Here is a 16,988-nt window from a genome sequence, read left to right as displayed (position 1 = left end):
TTGCTGGTGAGTATTTGTTTCAGGTTGGCGGGCTGTCTGTAGGTGAGAACTGGCCTGTCCCCGAAGGTCTGTGAGAGTGAGGGATTGTCCTTCAGGATAGGTTGTAGATCCTTGATGATGCACTGGAGAGGTTTTAGTTGGGGGCTGTAGGTGATGGCTAGTGGTGTCCTGTTACTTTCTTTGTTGGACCTGTCTTGTAGAAGCTTTCAGGGAAGGGAAGTAGGTCAAGCTCCAGCATATTTGCACAGGCATCATATAGCAATAGAGCTTTGGGGTGTTATGGAAATACTGGTGGCCCCTCACATTGTGCTTGGGATAGGTATTCTGAGTAGTGACAACACTGAACCTTATGCAGACAATTCTGAGTGTGTGCTGGTGCTGCTGCTGGCACTGCTGCTCTGCCTCATACCTGGAACTTGCCCTGGCACAATGTACAGTATTGAGAGAGCTTTCCTCCACCGGAGCCAGTGGCTGCTTACTCTACTTTCCCTGAATATATGCCTTCCTGTGATTGTCAGCATATCAGACAGGTTGGTTGGATATGATCACTGGTGTAAATAGAAGACTGATCCCACACCCTTGATATTGTCCTTTGCTATTATTTCCCAGGTGTTGTATTTGTTCTCCTCTTGCTGCTGCTGGTTGCCCAGGTGGAGCAGTACAGAATCTCGGAAGAATTTCCAGCATCCCTACAAGTCCCTGGAGCCTTTCTTATTCTGTTAAGTAACAGCACTGACTTTTTCAGTCCCATTGATTGCATGCATACTTTCTCAAAGTTCTCTGTGTTTTGTTTCTGCCAATATAGGGATTCCACTAACTGCTTTCTGACAAACCTGCTACATCATCTGGCAAGGAGCACTTTCAGAATCTAACAATCTCAGTTTCACACATCATAACTATAAAACTGACCCATCAAGCAAATTAGTGTTATTTATTCACTTTTTGGTTATGGCTGATATTGACTATTCCAGTGCCCCGTCAGGAAGTCTTTTCAAAACTTCCCACAATGGTAAATAAACCTTCACGAGTCTCACCTCTAGTTAGTCTATATTTTTTCCAAATTTAAGCTTCTTTCAATATTTTCTCTCAGCTGTTTGAAGCTACTTATTGTAAATTGTTGGTTAAGATTTTTTGCCACCGTTTATATACTGGGGGCCTATATAATGTATAAAGTTATTCAATTGTCAGTAAACCTTTATTCAGCAACTGTGAATGCACCTGGTCTGGGTATTTTTGAAACAAGGCAGCATACATTTTGTCCTCACTGGGGCTGGTGCTTTTTGCAGCTCCACTGAAGTGATTCTAAGAATTGTTCTCTCTTGATTTTGCCATAAGCTTGAAGCATCTGGTAAATGGGTGCAAACTCTTTCCACTCGTGCATCCATGCTTTAATTTGCCATTACATCCTCACCACCACTAGTTCTTGTTAAACTGTCAAAATGTGACTCATTGGACACCAGATGTTTGATTTAGGATTGGGATTTTACTGTGTGCTGAGATGAAAAGGTCTGCAAGCACTTTCATGTTAATTTCCTTGGGCAGGTCTCTCATACTATGCATTGTTCCTCATAAGTAAAGTAAATTGTACACAAGAGCATGAATAATGATTAGTGTGCTTAGAGGGTATTTTTCTCCCAGTAACCCTAGTGAGAACTGAAAATACTGGAGTCCACTTGCAGTTTCCTTCACCACTTTCAGAACTCTCTTTCACCTTATATCACTTCGTAGTCCGGATATTTATTCGGTGTCCTTGGTAGCTTGCTTGCAATGCAAGAGAGAGAAAACATTCACATATTCCCTACACCATTTTTCTCTTTAGTGGGTATTAGCAGATGTGCTTCCAGCAGACTGGCTAAGCACAAACAGGCTTTTAGGCTGACAAGTGCATGAACCAAAGGCCCTACTGGTGAATGCGCTTGTGTTCCCCACTCTCCCTGCAAATATCTTACTGCCCTGGCCTTCCTGCACCATACCTAGCATACTGCCAAAGTTGGATTTCTTCAAAATATCCCTCTACCTCCCTCAAGAGGATCCACTGATTGATTTTTTTTCTTGCTGGCCACTAACTGATGTTTATAAGTGCTCCTGCTGCAGAATCATTACTTAGATTCACTTGCTTCTCTTGGATAAGCACGCTAATCTTTTGTCTTGAACAGTAGAATAAGATTCCACCCCTTGGACAACACTCAAGTGGTTTCCTGAGTTTCTTTTTTAGTGTTTCTGTCGGCCAACCTCCTGCCTGCTCTTCTACTGGATTGCCTGGAATTCAAGGAAAATCCTTCTTTAACAATTGTGAGAAATTGTGTGTTGTTTGGTGTATCTTGGATGAGAAAAAGGCATTCATATCATTTTCTGCTAGAGGAGAGGGGTGGCTTAGTCTTGATCCAATTCCGCTCTCCTCCCTTATTTTAATATTTTTGCAAAGGTTGCTGCAGAAAGAGAGGAAATCTCCACCTTAGTTTATCCAGTCTCCTTGCATCCTTTCTTCTCTCTGGATTTACCGTCTTTCTTCCTTCTAGCTTCTAGAAGATAATTACTTCTCTCCTCACTTTTTACAGCTTTTCATCATGTTTTCACTATACTCTTCCAAACTTTCTGAGCCCAGAAAGCAGACTTGGTTACATTCTCTCTTCTTCACCATAGCCAGAAATTGTTCCATTAATTTCAACAGAGATGCTACCAATGAACGTGACTTCATGTGGGACTCGTGGTGCTGATTGCAACCTGTACCTAGCATGTAGCAGCATCTATGGGCTCCTCTCCTGACGTAAATCTGGAAGACAGTGAAAGAAAGAGTCTGTGGAGACACTGAGGGTATGTTTACACAGCAATTCAATGCCCACGGCTGGCCTGAGTCAGCTGACTTGGGCTCGTGGGACTTGGGTTGCTGGGCTGTAAAATTGTTGTGTAGACTTTCAAGTTGGGCTGGAGCCTGAGCTCTGAGACCCTGCAAGGGGGATGTGTCCCAGGACCAGGGCTCCAGACTGAGCCCGAACATCTACACAGCTATTTTTAGCCCCATAGCCTGAGCCCTGCAAACCTGATTCAACTGACCTAGGCCAGCTGTGGCCATGTTGCAGGTCTTTTCGTCCAATGTAGACTACCCTGAGGGAAACAGGCAGGAGAGGCTGTGAAAGCTCTAGGGGAAGGTATATACCAGGAGTTCTCAAACTGGGGGTCGGGACCCCTCAGGGAGTTGTGAGGTTATTACATGGGAGGGTCGCGAGCTGTCAGCCTCCACCCCAAACCCTCCTTTGCCTCCAGCATTTATAATGGTGTTAAATATATTAAATGGTTTTTAATTTATAAGGGGGGTCTCACTCAGAGGCTTGCTATGTGAAAGGGGTCACCAGTACAAAAGTTTGAGAACCACTGGCATATACAGTATTCCTATTTTGAGCTAATTGACTGTTTATACAGTGAAAATAATGACTGGTCATTTACTATTTCTCTAATTGATATAAAAACAAAATTAATAAGAGAGAACCCAGCTTACAGGCTCTTTACGTTGTAGAATGTCTTTTTTCCCCCCTGTACTATAGTGATGCATTATAGTATCATAGAAAATTAGTGTAGGAAGAGACCTAAGGAGTTCATCTAGTCCAACGTCCTGCTCAAAGCAGGACCAACACCAACTAAAACATCTCAGCCAGGTCTTTGTCAAGCCGGGCCTTAAAAACCTCTAAGGATGGATTCTAAGATTCCATCACCTCCCTAGGTAATCCATTCCAGTGCTTCACCACCCTCCTAGTGAAATAGTATTTCCTAATATCCAACCTAGATCTCCCCCACTGCAACTTGAGACCATTGCTCCTTGTTCTGTCATCTACCACCACTGAGAACAGCCTAGCTCCATCCGCTTTGAAACCCTCCTTCAGGTAGTTGAAGGCTGCTGTCAAATCCCCCATTACTCTTCTCTTCTGCAGACTAAATAAGCCCAGTTCCCACAGCCTCTCCTCATAAGTCATATGCCCCAGCCCCATAATCATTTTTGTTGCCCTCTGCTAGACTCTCTCCAATTTGTCCACATCCTTTCTGTAGCGGGGGCCCCAAAACTGGATGCAGTACTCCAGATGTGGCCTCACTAGTGCCGAATAGAGGGGAATAATCACTTTCCTCAATCTGCTGGCAATGCTCCTACTAATGCAGCCCAATATGTTGTTAGCCTTCTTGGCAACAAGGGCACACTATTGACTCATACCCAGCTTCTCGTCCACTGTAATCCCCAGGTTCCTTTCTGCAGAATTGCCACTTAGCCAGTCGGTCCACAGTCTGTAGCAGTTCATGGGATTCTTCTGTCCTGGGTGCAGGACTCCGCACTTCTCCTTGTCACTCTGGACCCTATCCCAACCCACTAGAGCATCTACCTCTTCCATCAGTTTAGTGTCATCCACAAACTTGCTGAGGGTGCAATCCATCCCATCATCCAGATCATTAATGAAGACGTTGAACAAAAATGGTCCCAGGACCTACCCCTGGGGCACTCCACTTGATACCAGCTGCCAACTAGACATTGAGCCGTTGATCACTACCCGTTAGGGTGACCGGATGTCCCTATTTTATAGGGATAGTCACAATATTTGGGGCTTTTTCTTATATAGGCACCTATTATCCCTCCACCCCCATCCCAATTTTTCACACTTGTTGTCTGGTCACCCTACTACCCATTGAGCCTGACCATCTAGCCAGCTTTCTATCCACCTTATAGTTCTTTCATTCAATCCATACTTCTTTAACTTGCTGGCAAGTATACTGTGGGAGACCGTATCAAAAGCTTTGCTAAAGTCAAGATATATCATGTCCACTGCTTTCCCCATATCCACCAAGCCAGTTATCTCATCATAGAAGGCAATAAGGTTGGTCAGGCATGACTTGCCCCTGGTGAATCCATGTTGACTGTTCCTGATCAGCTTCCTCTCCTTCAAATGCTTTTTCCAATTGTCCGGGACCTCCCCCAATCGCCATGAGTTTTCAAAGATAACGACCAATGGCTCTGCAATCACGTCGGCCAATTCCCTCACCACCCTCAGCTGCATTAGATCTGGACCCATGGACTTGTGCATGTCCAGCTTTTCTAAATAGTCCTTAACCTGTTCTTTCACCACTGAGGGCTGCTCACCTCCTCCCCCATACTGTGTTGCCCAGGACAGCAGTGTGGGAGCTGACCTTGTCTGTGAAGACCGAAGCAAAAAAAGCATTGAGTACTTCAGCTTTTTCCACATCATTTGTCACTGGGTTGCCTCCCCTGTTAAATAATGGTCCCACACTTTCCATGACATTCTTCTTTTTGCTAACATACCTGTAGAAATCCTTCTTGTTACCTTTCACATCCCTTGCTAGCTGCAACTCCAATTGTGCTTTGGGCTTCCTGATTACAACCCTGCATGCTCGAGCAATATTTTTATACTCCTCCCTATTCATCTGTCTAAGTTTCCACTTCTTGTAAGCTTCCTTTTTATGTTTAAGCTGACCAAAGATTTCTCTGTTAAGCCAAGCTGATTGCCTGCCATATTTGCTATTCTTTCTGCACATCAGGATGGTTTGTTCTTGTGCCCTTAATAAAGCTTCTTTAAAATATAGCCAGCTCTCCTGGACTCATTTCCCCCTCATATTAGCCTCCCAGGGAATCCTGCCCATCAGTTCCCTGAGGGAGTCAAAGTCTGCCTTTCTGAAGTCCAGGGTCCATATTCTGCTGCTCTCCTTTCTTCCTTTTGTCAGGATCCTGAACGTGACCATCTCATGGTCACTGCTGCCCAGATTGCCACCCACTTCCACTTCCCCTACCAATTCTTCCTTGTTTGTGAGCAGAAGGTCAAGAGGAGTAATTGTATTCTAAGGACAAAGAACCAAAAACCACCTATGAATTTATGCTCTTTCCTATACACCTGAGCCCTGAATATGATCTTATTTACACCAGTGTAAATCAAGAGTAACACCACTGAAGTCCACCATCATTTAGGCACTTTTATGTGCCTACATTATCATAGTGTCTGTCTCCATAATGTATACATCCTCAACACCCATCTGAGGTAGGGAAGTGCTGTTATCCTCATTTCACAGCTGGAGAATTGAGGGAACAGAGAAACCGAGTGATTGGCTAACGTCACACAGGAAGTCTGTGGCAGGCCAAGGAATTGTACCGATTAATCCTATGTCCCATGCCAGCATCTTAACCACTGGATCATCCTTCCTCTCAATGGAATTACTTCAGTGTTTAAATGATGTGAGATCAGAGTCAGGCCTCCCTGGTGTTTAGGAGGCTGAAAGGTATGGTTCCCTCAGCCCTCATTGCAAATATTTCATTTTTGTGAAATTATGTGAAGTAAAAATTTATAGGATTTCTCCCAGCTCTAATTCCCACCCTTCTTATATTCTTCTCAGCTCAGCTTATTTCCTTTTTTCACAGGCCTCTGTATGTTTGGCAGTGATTATATGAAATAATAGGATATGGAAAATGTGAAATACCAGCTCAAGGATAGTCAAGATAAGTCTTGTGTAGCTATCCAGGACTCACTTCTTCCCCCATTTACACTAGTAAAACCCTATTTATCTCTAGGTGTTTTATTTACAAGGAGGTGACCAAACAGTGGTAAAATAAAATGGCAAAAAATAACACAAAGAGAAAAAAACCTTAGCAATGGAAAGTACATAAAACTGAAATATTTTAAGTGTTGATCCTTCAGACTTTCAAAATGAAGTAAGTATTGCAAGTTCCTCAGTAGCACATTTCCTACTGGCACATTCACTATTCCTGTTTTCTGAGCAGACTATCGCACATTCTCTCCTCCATTTCCACTTTAAATTGAACAAAAGTTCTGCTGGTCCCTTCCTGTTGTCTTGAGCTTACATTATGTATCTTATCCCTCAAAAAAGCATAGCAACTGCACTGTTCTTCCACATCTATACTGGAGTTGAAGGTGTAATTTCCAGCTTGGGGAGCCATGACCATGCTACCTCTGATCTAGCTACTATGCAACAAATAGAAGTGTAACCATGATGGCGTGAGTGGGACAAACTAGTTGCCCTGCATACAAAATCATATGAAATTCTTCGGATGTACTCATGCCATGGTGGTTACACTTTTATTTTTAATTTACTAGCTTGATCAGAGTTAGCGTGGGTATGTCTACATTGGAGCTGGGGGTATAATTTATAGTCCCCTAGCTACCTCATGAATACAGCTGGATAGATGTTTTTCAACTGAAACCTTTTTCAGTAAAACATGCTGTTTCGGTGACATTGAAACATTTAGTGAATAAGTTGATTTTGCTGAATTGTTTTGGTTGGAGAAAAAAACTAAAAATCTTTTTTTAAAAAAGCCAAACATTTGATTTTGATGTTTTTGAAACAAAATGTTTCAATTTTTTGATTCAGAACAATTAATGTTTTGTTTATGAATGTCCATTCATTTTATTAAGAAATTTTTTATTTAAAACAATTGCTTTGTTTTCAGGTTTAGCTAAACATTTTATTTGACCTGAAAGTGATTTTTTTAAATTTCTTGATTTATTGAAAAATTTGGGAAATTTTGTTTTCTGTTTGTCCTGAATTTTTGTTTTGTTTTTTTGAATTGCCAGTGTTCTGAAAAATCTATTATTCATCCAGCTTTACTTAAGAAGATAGTCTAAGTGCTATATTCAGTCTGAATTGTATCCAAGGATGTTGTCTAAATACGCTGCACCCTTTGTGTTTGTCGAGACACCAACCTTTCTGAAGTTGTGGGAGCACCACATAATCTAAACAGGAATGGTTACAAAATGAAGGGCCCTTGCTATAGGGCAAAATCCGTTCTGAGCCTAGACTCATTATACAGCCAATTTTCTTTCTCCTGCTCTAACCATTTTCTGGTTGCTGGGCATTCTAAATAGAAAGGAGGAAACTCATCCTCTTCTTTAACAGAGTGGTTCTACAGTGCTATAGAACACAAGATCAATTCTCCTATCCGGACACTGGTTTTACATGGATATAATTCCAGTGACTTCAGTGAAGTTATTCCTGATTTACGATGTTGTGAGAGGGGAGTGATATGAGCAGTAGCTATGAATGGTACCAGCTCAAGCACAGTGTAGTATGTTTTACTTATATATGTATATAAGTTCCAAGGAACTTTGGGCAGTGTTCTTTGTTCTTTTTATACATCAAAGCAAACTTTTGTATAGTTACTCCATTGTGAGGCCTTTACATATGAGGATGTTGTTGTGTTGGGTTGGACCCCCGTTCTGGGATGCCACCTGATGTACTGGGGTTTCACTGAGCCTCTCCTGCTCCACCAGCCTGGGTTCCCTGTCTGTGCTTTGCTGAATTAGGCTCTCCGGCCACTTGCAGCACATACACACAGGTAGGGCCACACCCTGCTGCAGACACAGGCTGAAGTCAGCTCTGTGTGAGAGGGCTCCCCCAGCACTCATGTGCACACCCCTTTTGGGAAATAAACCCAAAATAATGCTGTCTTGCGCTGTATAGAAAAATCTGCACAGCGCGAGCCCATAAAAATCCGCTCTCTTCCTCAATGTGAAGAGAGATGTGCATGACTTCTTGCCCCCCCCAGTTAGAAATTGTACAAACTGGGTTATATTTTAAACAAGAAATAAGTTTATTAACTACAAAAGGTGAATTTTAAGTGAATATAAGAGCTAACAGACAGAACAAAGCAGATTACTGAGCAAATAAAACAAGGTACGCAAACTAAGCTAAATATTCTTAAGAAACAGGTTACAAAATGTAATTTCTTACCCAAAATGCTGTTTTAGGCAGGTTGCAAGATTTCTGTGGTTCAGCGTTCAAGTTATATTTACTTAAGGTGGTTTTACTTGACCCCCCCCCTTCCCTTCCAGTGGAAAGTTACAAGAAGTCTCAGGTAATGTTCAGTATCAGGTGACTTAGTAGTGTCACAGTTACATCCCTGGACACCTCCCAGGAGGGAGAGAGATTAATATCTTCATGGTCTTGTCGTTTCTTCCTGATGGCCCATCAAATCTGATGGCCTGTCGTCTGGTGAGTGTCTTCCCAATACACGCCCAGTTGTAATTGTTACATCATCCATATTCCTAACTTTAGATACAGAAATGACACATGCATACAAATTGGATAATCACATTCAGTAAATAATAACCTTTCCAATGATACCTTACAAGACCCATCTTGCATAAAGTATATCTCAGTTATGTCATATCTATATTATAAGCATATTTCCATAAAGAATATGGAGTGCAACATCACAGTTGTGAAGACCAAGGCTATAACAGGGTTCAAAAAAGAACTAGATAAGTTCATGGAGGATAGGTCCAGCAATGGCTTTTAGCCAGAATGGGCAGGGATGGTGTCCCTAGCCTCTTTTAGCCAGAAGCTGGAAATGGGCAACAGGGGATGGATCACTTGATGATTATCTGTTCTGTTCGTTCCCTCTGAAGCACCTGGCACTGGCCACTGTCGGAAGACAGGATATTGGGCTATATGTACCTTTGGTCTGACCCAGTATGGCCATTATTATTAATTAAATTATTCTTTCTCTTAAACAGTTAAATAAGTGACATTGTCGCCATTTTTTCAGAATTATAATTTTGCTTTTAGTATGACATGCTATTACCATAGTTTTGAATAGGATCAGGTATTTTTGATGTAAATTGTGGGGGGGGGGGAGTGTAAAATTGGATGGGGATGGAGATTAAAATGGATAGAAGTAGCTTACTGTAAAACTAACTCCAGGAGGTATATTTATATATAGTCATGAATGGAACACTGTTGGTATTCTGGACCTCAGAAATACTCTTCGTTTTTAGACAGAATCACAGAACATTCTAGTTTTCTCATTATATTCAGCACATATTAACAAGAATCAGGATAAGGACTCATTTAAATTGTGCATGTGCAGCTATGCTTTTCCCTCGTGTGGTGAAATCTAGATGTTAACCCATGCTTGATCTGAATGTGGTAGCAAAATGTGCCTTGACCTTAACTCCCTTACATGTGCCTGAGCATCCAAGTTGTTTGAAAGGGCAGAGCACTACACAAAGTATGCAGATTTAGATCTGCATTGGAGAAACATAGTTTAAATCAAGACAACTGTGCCTCAGTTGGACAGATTAGACAAAGGCCTGGAGGATTGTGTTGGAGGATGGTGCAAGTATATCTCAATTATACTCTTCAGAGACTAGAAATGCTGGGTTATTCTCTTTTCCTCCAGGTGCTGTACAACAATACATGTCACAAGAAGTGCTAAAAAAAATAATAATAATACAATGTAACCAGTGATGTAAAACCCAATGTTTCAGAAATGCAGACTAATGGAACAGTTATAGAAATGGAGGGGAAAGGGTGGGAAGGTTATGAAGAATATTTACAGTGAAGCACACCTTTGGGAAAAAAATTGGGGGCCAGATCCTCAGCTGACACAAACCAGGATTGCTCCTTAGAAATCAAGGGAATTATGCTGAATTATGCCAGTTGAAAAACTGGCCCAGTATGTGTCATTTATTAATAGGGAGTGAGGGGCTGAAATGCTGGAAAAGGGGAGTGAGTTTCATACTTCAGGGGCCACTGCAGCAAAGATACAATTGCCTGCCAATCAAAAAGATGACAGTGGTGGCATTCTTAACAGGCAGGTAGCATCAGAAGACAAATACCTCTGGGAGGATACTCAAAAAATAAAAAAAAAATAAAAAAGGACTAGACCTTAGCTAGGCTTAACACTAGTAAGGGTTTTATAGAACAACAGGGCTAGGTGAAAGACAATCTATCATAATATAGCCATCAAAATGTAAAAGTAGGGGGAATGCAATATAATCAGAATAATGAGCAAACATGATACTGTAGTCTGCGAAAGCTGCAAGTAAAGGGGAAATCCTGATGTATGCCCTAGGAAGAAATTACAATAATGAAAGCTTGTAGTTTCAAAGCCTTGCATTGTCATTGTGAGGTCAGCAAAGGATGTGACACAGAGGCTCCTTAGCAAAGGGTCCCCTGTTCTTTGCAAACAATTTTCACCTCAGATCTGAGAAACTCATGACACCAAACACATTTTACAAGGTATGTATCCATAAAGAGTATCATGTAAGGTAGCCACAGAAAGCTCATAACCTGTCAAGATTCATAATCATTGTGAGATGTATGTGTGGGTAATATTTGAGGAATAATGTAATGGAAAGTATACTTTATGGACTTGGAGTAAAAATTAGTCACCAGAGGATAATATGTCTCAGTGATGGCCCATTCAGGCAGGAGGAAGTTGTTACCCCACCTGCCCTGTTTAGCCAGAGATGCAATACAAGGCTCCACTGATAAGCAGTGGCGGATTGGCCAAGGGGACCCGTGCCCAGGGGGCCCCCCAGAAAAATGGGCGTCCCCAAACCACTCCACCCACCCGGCGCTTCGGCTGAGGAGTGGGATTGGGGTATGGGGGCTTGCCCTGCTCCACCCTCCCATCCGGCCCTCCTGCTAGGGAGTGGCATCGGGATGCAGGGGCTTGCCCTGCTCTGCCTGCCCAGCACTCCTGTCAGGGAGTAGGTGAAGCCTCCATGCCCCGATACTGCTCCCTGGCAGAAGCACAGGGAGGGTGTAGGGAGGACTGCAGGCAGGGGGGTGGGGAGGGGACCCCACTTGCTCTGGTCTCATAAACCCCCAATCCACCTTATCTGTTAAGCTTTGCTTAATACCAAGACTTTCAATGGAAGACTGTAATGAGGCAGAGTAGCCTCCTTCTGACCGGGAGAGTGAGGGAGCATTACATGCCCCTTGGAGGGCAGAGCCTAGATCGCCCTGCCCTCCTCGCCGGAAGTACCAGGGCGTGGCCGGAAGTATAAGAGGCCGGCCCTGCAGCACAGTTGGGGGAGAGCCTGCAATGGAGGAAGACGCTCGGCTTGTTCTCCAGAGGCCCTGAGAGGAGCCGGCGCCTGGCTGTTCCCGATCCCCAGACGTGGATGACGACTGGCCCAGAGTACCTACTGCAGTTTACCCCGAAGAGCCGGAAGAGGCCTGGAGGCCGCAGGTACCAAATCTCGGGGAGGCAGGAAGTAGCCCAGGGGCAGTCATGGAGCAGCCGGCTGCAGAGCCCGTCGTGGCTCAGTCAGCGTGTTGCGGCTGGATCCCCGCCGACACAGGGGCAGCCAATCCTGCCTCTGTCAGGGCCCTGGGCTGGGACGTGGTGGAGTAGGGGGGGCTGCGTCCTCCTGCCACCCCTCCCTGGGTGGCTGACCCCCTACATGGTGCAAGGAGGCTCTAGCACAGGACAGAAGCTCCCTTACCTCTCACCTTTGGAGACTGTTTGCTGGCTGCCTGAGCTCCGCCCAGGCCAAAGCCAGCCCTGAGAGATTGTAGTTAAGGACAGACTACCTGAGCTACGCCAGTCCAGGCTAAAGCCTGGTATTGACTATTTACCGCAAAAGCCCTATTGGGGCTTTTTCCTGTCTTACAGACTCTGGTCCTGACCCCACAGGACTAGCCTGAGTGGCCTCCCTCTGTCCAGGAGAGTGAGGGAGCATTACAAAAACCATCAGAGAGGCAACTGCAAACAATCAAAATCACGTGAAGGTTAAAACTGAACATTACAACAAGACAGGAGTTTGCCCTGTCTGTGAATAGAAACAAAAGACTATTTCAGTGTAACACAGAGCAGGGAGAAGTCCTCTCTGGATCCATTCACTGAGAAAAACCCTTGTGGAGCAGGGGTGCTTTCGTGATGGTTTGAATCCTGGTTCTTTTGGATCCTGGCAACCTAGCCAGTACGCAACAGACTGACCTTTGGGGGAAAATCTTACTTTATTTGACAGGAAAGGTAACTATTAATAAGTGTAGATCCAAGTTCATTTCTTGTGGTTTTGTATTGTAATCATTTATTTCCATCACTTTCTCTCCTTTCTAGTTAAATCTTTAGTTTTTCTTAAATAAACCTACTTTTGTTTTATTTGAAGTGCTTACAAATGCTGTGTGGTATATAGGAGTGGTAGTTTAAGGGAAAACTGGTAAACTGGGGCACACTGCACCTTAGGCTTCAGAGGATCTGGAATTGCTGTGAGTTGCCTGTGTCAGGGGCTGGATATCATAGGGCAATACTTCAGAAGGGATTGGGGACAGGGGTGCTCCCACTGTTATCCTGTAAAGCAAAGACAGGACTGGCATAGCCCAGAGGAGAGTGCTTGACAGGCCAGTGATATTAGGGACTTACACCCAGACGGGCATAGGCAAGATTCCCCGATGCTGGAGGCAGGAGGTAACAAGGTGACTCTCATCCTGGATGCCTTGAGAACCATCACACGGGATAAATAGGTAGTTTTGTAACATGCTTGAGCTATGGTTATATTTAACAGTGATGCCAAGGTCCTTAATCTGGCAACACACTTCTAGAAAAGTTTTTTCAGTAGTGGGGGATATAAAGGAAGAGGCAGTCCCCTTTATGTCAATAGCTTCCAATACCTAGCAAGTTTTCTGTCTTCCCAGGGTTGAGGTTGAGATGATCCAAGGCCTCCGATTGCCAATGACAATTAAGCATTCCTTCTCATAAGCATACATGTGTGTAACATTGAAGTATTTATGAAACTCTGTCCTGTGTTTAGAAAACATCTTAATGTTAAGGCCTGGACTAGGATTTGGTAGATTAGGGTTCAATTCCTGGCTCTGCCCCAGACTTCCTCTGTAGCCTTAGGCAAGCCATGTATTCTCTCTCTGCTTCTGGTCCCTATAGGTCAAATGGGGATTACAGTACTTCTTTTCTGCTTCCCTTTGTCTGTCTTGACTATTGAGATTATAAACTCTTGAGGGCAGACATTCTCTTACTGTCTCTCTACAGTGTCTAGAACAATGGGCCCTTGATCTTGGCTTGGGCCTTGAGGTGCTACAGTAATACAAATAAATAATAATCTGTTGGGGAAAAAAAGGACAGAGGTTAGATGGACGCCGGATGTCAGATTAGCAATGTTGTTTGTACTGTACAATTTGGAGGCATCTGTAGCTGAGATCCTATTCTCTGTAACCCTGTCTTTCTGCAGAAATAATTTTTCAGAGGGAAAATGTCACTAAATCCTCATTATTGATATGACAAATTCTGAAGGGTATATTTTTTAAACAGCACCTCTATCAGTCTCTCCCATGTCACCTAACTTTTATGCAATAACACCGTTCCCTTAGCGATAGCATATAAAATATCTCTCACTTCCCAATATTATTCATAGAATTCCCATTATAGAACATTGAGAACCCAGATTAGAAGAGTACAAGAATATTTTATGGCCAGTTTGAAAATGTTGTTACCACTGCTATAAATTAAGAAGTTAAATTACTCCCACATTGAGTATTGATATACTGTGCATGGCAGAAAAATTCCTTTGAAATATACTGTACACTACATATGGAGAAATTCCAAGCCTGTTGATCACTGCAAAGTGACTGCCAGCAAAGTGGAGTGTGTGTTGGGGGTGTGTGGGGGGAATCTGATTGCAAAGTCTAATCTTACAACAATGATCTGAAGAAGGGTAAAACTCAGAGTAATAAAATATCTCATGGTTGGTTGGTAATCAGTGCATCTAACAATGATCTTTCTTTCCTCCTGCATACACTCTCTATGAAGTGAAGTGGTATATAAAAATATATCATTGGTCACCAGGTGCAATTTTCTATAAATCTATGGTGCTTACATACATCTATATAGACATATATTAGGTGCAACTTTCAAGAGGCCTTCACCAGACCACTAAAAATGCACATTTTTGAGTAAATGTTTTTGCATGAGCGATATTTCACATTCAAAAACTTAGACTGGCAAGAAAAAATAGTATTTATGTGGCAAAATAAGAACCCAGGGGCCAGATTTACTGGTACGCTCTGGCTGCTTTGTGCCACTCTGATGATGCAAAGCAACCATAAACGTGGTTTAACTAGCCAGTTAAGCCCTGTTTACGACTGCTTTGTGTTGCCAGTGACACAAAGCCGCCAGAACATACCAGCAAATCTGGTTCCAGATGTCTACAAATACACATGCACAAATCAGTTTTTGCACTTACAAATCGCACACATGAAAAATTAAAGACAAATAACATGCACGGAAATTGCCACAATTTTAGGAGGTTCTTTTGAAAATGTTACCTATTATCTTCATATGTTGCCTTTTATATATAAAAAGTGGCACTTCATTAAAAATTGTTAGAAACATTTGCTTATTATACCAAATTGGTAACCAAACTGCCTATTTTGAAAAATACAATAAAAGGGGTCCTCATACACATTTTACAAAGAAATCAAAACAGAATGAACTAAGCAACAAATATAAGCAGCTTACTTTTATTTTGCCAACAAAATGGCAAATTCATTAGTTAACTTTGTAGAATAATCAACAGTATGTGTTGCAGTTAAAAAAAATATTCTCACCTGCTCATAAATTAATATTTATCTAAGTTGGCAACAGACCCAAATATGTATAAATAACACTATCTATTTTTATGAACACTGCTTTTTTACAAGAGTGTCTTTTGGACTTGCTGAATTATCCCACAATCACAAATAGAATCAACTCTCAACAAGATTCATTTATACATAATGGGCAAGCAAGAAGTTGTTTAAAGAACAATGACAACACAGCTGTACATACACACGTGTGTGTGTGTGTGTCAAAGGCTACTCGTGTTGGATTTTCTTCCCTGATGAAAGAGAGGGAACAAACAGTAGAAGCTGAACCACACCTTTTTTCCCTGCCTGCACCGAAAAATTCAGAGATAATCACAAACCTTCTATAAGCTTACATGTGCTTGTTGGACCCTTGACTTTTGCCCTTCAGTTGGTTCTTCTTGGATTAAGCTCACCCAGGGATATCCTCTTATGCCAGCAAGGCTTAGAACGGCAAAGAATGCAACAATTGGAACTGATCTATAGTGCAAGACAACAATGTTAATATTTTACTGCCCAAAGTAGCTAATCTTAATGTATAATCATGTAGCAAATCATGTATTCATTTGTATTATTAAATAAAGACTAACATAGTTGTACACCCAACAGAGCATAAGGAATGCACAAAGGATCATGGGTTCCCAGCATTCTCTGCTCCCTTTTGGAAAGCCGCTGACTCATTCCCTAAGCAATCAGTGTTGTGTGCCATTACAAATGGGATGGTTAATAGGCCTGCATCCATTATCATTAGTGCATCTCAGCACGCAGGTACATGATGGGTCCTGCCAGCGCATTTGCTCCAGCTCACTGAGCCAGGGGCCATGCTCCATTGCAAATGAGGATGAGGAACACCTGCTCCAGGGTTTTTTAGCAGACCAGAGTCATCCTTCACATCTCATGCAACACTTGTTCTGTCAGAATGCAATGCTGGCACAGGCCAGAACAGTGGTTTGCCAGGCGTCCAACTAAAGATTATAGACTTCCCTGTGGTGGTCTGCTGAAGTTCAGCTTTGAATTTTTTCAAAGAAACCTTTTAAAAATTTATCATTTCCATATTAGGCATTCAGTCATTATGTTAAGGGTTTAAAAATAAAGATGAAAAAAAATGCTTCAGAAATTAACTTTTTTTTGGCAATTAGAATAGGAACATAAAATATTTATTAAATCTGATAATTTTATTCACAGTGCACAGTACTGACTGTTTTGATATGTTTTCTAAGAGGGATTTCATTTTTGGAAAATAAGGCGGTGGTTTCATTTACAGTGTTGTGTGGTTTTATTTTTAACTGTACGTACAAGAGTGGCAAACAGACACTAGCCAAAAGGACCAGAGAGTCAGGACTGTGGCTTTCTTCAGCTTCATCCATTCATTTGGCATCCACTGCTAAACCCAGGCAGGCTTGTTTCAGCCAGCAGAAACCAAAATTAAGGGCAGACATACAGTCTTACCTTAAAAGGACAGATCCTAGGGTTGGCTGAACTGCAGGTAGCACAGATCATGGTGAGAGGATGGCAGGAGAGAGATCACTTGAACCTGTTAGGTTCACTCCCTCTGGGACACCTGGCATTGGTCACTGTCGGTAGACAGGATACTGGGCTGGATGGACCTTTGGTCTGAT

Source organism: Trachemys scripta, chromosome 7 (genome assembly GCF_013100865.1).
Source record: "Trachemys scripta elegans isolate TJP31775 chromosome 7, CAS_Tse_1.0, whole genome shotgun sequence".
Taxonomy (NCBI): Eukaryota; Metazoa; Chordata; order Testudines; family Emydidae; genus Trachemys; species Trachemys scripta.
This window is presented reverse-complemented; position numbering follows the sequence as displayed.